Raw genomic sequence first — 4,241 nt, 5'->3', positions numbered from 1 at the left:
TTTTGGGTGATTTTCTTTATAATCTTCCCACTGGATATACATTGAATTATTTGCTAATCATGTGGGATATCTGTCCTGTTGCTAAAAATGTATACCTTTCTTACTTGAAATTATCAGAAATTCTGTTAAAGAAAAAACATTTGAAAGCCATATTTTGAGGTATGTGGAGTTCCGTGCTGTGGGTAAAGTACAATAGGGTTTGTGAGTTGTCCAGCCTGCTTTCTTGCCTCTTGGGTAGACTTGTGATTGTCCGAATTAGGCTGAATGATTATCACTTAACTAATTTAGAACCTTGAGGATTCATAGAGGAATTTCAGGGCAGCTGTACCATAATGGGAACAGTAAAATATGTTCAAGAAAATCAGATTATTTGTATTAGAGATGCATTGTGTTTCTGATTATTACACTTTAAACATGTTTTTTGTTTTTTTAAAGCTGACTTATTATATACAAATGTTCTCCCTGACTTTATTTTGAAAAATTGCAAACCTGCAGAAAAGTTGAAAGAGCAGTATTTTGAATACCCATGTTCTTTTACATAAATTCACTAGCTAGTAACTTTTTGCCACATTTGCTTTCTCTTTGTTTCCCTTCCTCTTTTGCCTCCCTCCATATCTCTCTACACTTATAATACATATATACACACATACTCATACACTCCCTCCCCCACTGAGTCATTTAAAATATGTTTTAAAATCAGGACATTTCACCCCTAAATATATTAAATGAGTTCAGGCCAGTTGTTTTATAGAAAAATCCCACATTCTGGATTAGTCTGATTGTTCTTCATGATTCGATTCAGGTTAAACTTTTATTTTTACTTTTTAAAAAGATTTTATTTATTTTTAGAGAGAGGGGAAGGGGAGGGAGAAAGAGAGATACAGAAACAGATGTACAAGAGAAACATCAGTTCGTTGCCCGCAACCCAGGCATGTGCCCTCACCCGGAATCAAAGCAATCTTTTACTTTGCAGAATGATGCCCAACCCATGGAGCCATGCCGGTCAGGGTAGGTTAAACTTTTCGCAAGTTTAAACTTCACTGTGAGTGAAGTTCTGTATGTTTCAGATTGTCTATCAGCTCGTCCTTGTATGGGTGATGCTGCATTTGAGTCCTTAGTTAAGGTGATGCACCCCCAGATCTGTCAGATGAACTTTGGGGTGATAAGTGTTGAATATCTTGGTCTTAAGCCACCTTTTGCACATTGCTTATAGCATTCAGTGCTGGTCCTTGCCCAAAATCAGTTATTAGTTTTTAAATGGTAATTTTCTTATGCCATCATTCCTTCTACGTTTTTATTAGCTGGCATTCATCTATAAAGAAGAATTGTCCTCTGTCCTTTTTGGGTGGTGGTTTTCACTGTGAGTTTTTCTTTTTTTTTTTTTATTCAAAGTGTTAAAATCTAATAATTTTTTTAAAGTAATTTATTTATTTGTTTGTTTATTTATTTTTAGAGAGAGGGGACAGGAAAAAGGGAGAGAAACATCACTGTGTGGTTGCCTTTCGCTTGCGCCCCCAACTGGGGACCTGACGTGCAACCTAGTCATGTGCCCTGACTGGGAATTGAACCAGTAATACTTGGTTCGCAGGCTGACACTCAATCCACTGAGCCACACCAGCCAGGGTTAAAATCTAATAATCTTTGATGCTTACCCTGCCCCTGATTTGATGAGTCGTGACCCCTTCAAATAGCTGTCTTTTTTTTTTTTTTTTTTTTTAATCCTCACCCGAGGACATTTTTTGTTGTTGCTTTTAGAGAGAGGGAGAGAAATATTGATTGGTTGCCTCTCTCACGCACCGAGACGGGATTGGACTCGCAACCTAGGTATGTGCCCTGACCAGGAATCAAACCCACAGTGCTTTGGCTATGGGATGATGCTCCAACCAACTGAGCCACGCCAGCCAGAGCATTTTTTTAATTGAGTTATAGTTCACAACATAAAATCCATTTAAAAAATGTTCAATTTCAGAGATTAATATATTTGCTGTTATACACCCATTATCACTATCAAATTCTAGAACATTTCCATCATTCCCAAAAGAACCTATACCTATTAGTCCCAATTCTCCTGTCTTCCTGTCTCCCCGGCAACCACAAATTTATGTATGGATTTGCTTACTTTGGATATTTTAAAATGTAATGGGGTGACACAATATGTGGCCTTTTTGTGTCTGGCTTTCATTTAGCATGTTTTCCAGGTTTATCCATGTTGTTGCATGTTATTGGTACTTCAGTTCTTTTTATGGCTTAATGTCCCATTGCATGAATAAACCACATTTTGTTTTTATGTACATTTGGGTTTCCAGTTGTTGGTTGGAATAATGTTGCTATGAACATATGTAAGTTTTTGTGTAAACATGTACTTTGGGGCATATACACCTAGGAGTGGAATTGCTGGGTCATATGGTAATTCTATTTTAACTTAAGAACCACCAGACTTTTTCTTAGCAGCTAAACTATTTTACATTCCCACCACAAGTGTATAAGGGGTTCTTATTTCTTCACATCTTGGTCAACACTTGTTTTCTGGGAGCTGTTCTAATTATAGCCATTCTAATAGATGTCAAGTGCTGTCTCAGTGGCTAATGACATTGAGCATTTTTTCATGCACTTTTGGCCATTTGTATAACTTCTTAGAATTGTCGATTCAAATCCTCTGCTCATTTGAAAATTTTCTTCTTATTACTGAGTTTTAAGAGCCCTTTTCGTATTCTAGATACTAGATCTTACAAGCTGTGTCCTTTTGACACAGGCCCATTGGTCTTTGAACATATCAGTACTTTCTGGTACAAAAAGATGTTTCAGGCTAACCTTGCGTTTCTTCTGCTTCTGACCTGGAATCAGCCATTTTCCCAAGGAGTCCTGGTTCCTTTTAGTGGGGATTGGTATTTAGAAACTAAAATTTGGACTGTAGGCATGCTTAATGTTACTGGGTGCTGTTGCATCTAGTCCCTTTCAGTGGGCATGAAATACGTGCTTTGAAAAAATATTTAACATTGTTGAAAGTTGATTTATATCAGTTGTCTATTTTTTATGGTTTCATAGTAACTCAGTTATGTTGATGTTCCATAGTTTATTCAACAAGACTCCCATAATTAGACATTTAGGATGTTTGCAGTCATGTCTTTACATAGTGCTGCAGTGAATAACCTCGTCATATATTGTTTTTACTTGTGGAGATGCATCTTCAGAGTAATTTCCTAGCAGTGTGACTACCAAATGGGTAGTTGTAGCTTTTGTTTGAGATTATCAAAGTCCTTTCCCATAAAGGTTACATCATTCTATACACCTATCAGCAGTTGTAGAAATTAATAACTCGTATATTTTGCTTTAAAATTGAGTTCAAGAAGTTTGGTGAATAAACACTTACTTGGGGGATTATTTAGTGACACCAGCAGTAACTTTGTAATAGCAAATACTCATATTCAAGATCGCTGTGTACCAGTGACTAGATGTTTTACATAGAGTGATTTAGTCTTCACAACAGCTCTGTGAGATAAGTGCCTCTGTCATCTCCATCTTGGTTTCCAGCTGAGGAAACTAAGGCCCGGATAGGCTAAATAGCTGCTAAGGTTAGAGCCAGAATTTGAACCCAAGAAGCCCAGCTCCTGAGTTTCAGCTAATTGTGCTGCTGTGCAGGTATTTATTGTACTCATTGAAAGCAGATGGGGAAGATACGTTAATTGAAAGTGTTTTCATCTGTGGTCCTAAGCATGCGTGCTGCAGTTTAGTCTTCTTCCCTTTGTGTTGTGGACGGAGAAGGCATTCTTGTTAGGTGGGAAAAATGGCAGAGAATATGCCCAAAGAGCAAGTGTCCAGTATACCTGTAAACGGAAGGGTCCGCAGTCACAGTTTGCTGAGGAAGGCCGGTGGAGGTGCCTGCCACTGTCCTGACTTGGAAGGACCTCTGCCTCTCAAGGTGTGAAGAGCTTCGGGGTGGGTGGGTGGGGTTGCCTGTGCTGAGGGCTCTTGGCAGGCCCTGCGATGTAGACCCTCACCAGGTCTCTCTCTGATGTTCTCTCCTGCCACCTCTGGATCGGGAGCGGCGCACGGAGGGAGGACATGGGCTCCAGGGCTTTCAGTCCTGGAACTTCCTCCCGCCTTACGGAAGTCGCAGTACTTTGGAGTCAGGCACGTGCATTTTAGATGAAAAATTGATCGAGAAGCTGAACAAGAAAACAACCAAAATTGGGGACTTTTACCCCTCTTAGGCCTTTCTTTGTAAAGTGGGCATAACATTT

This window comes from Furipterus horrens, unplaced genomic scaffold (genome assembly GCF_987537825.1).
Source record: "Furipterus horrens unplaced genomic scaffold, mFurHor1.1.pri manual_scaffold_13, whole genome shotgun sequence".
Classification (NCBI taxonomy): domain Eukaryota; kingdom Metazoa; phylum Chordata; class Mammalia; order Chiroptera; family Furipteridae; genus Furipterus; species Furipterus horrens.
This window is presented reverse-complemented; position numbering follows the sequence as displayed.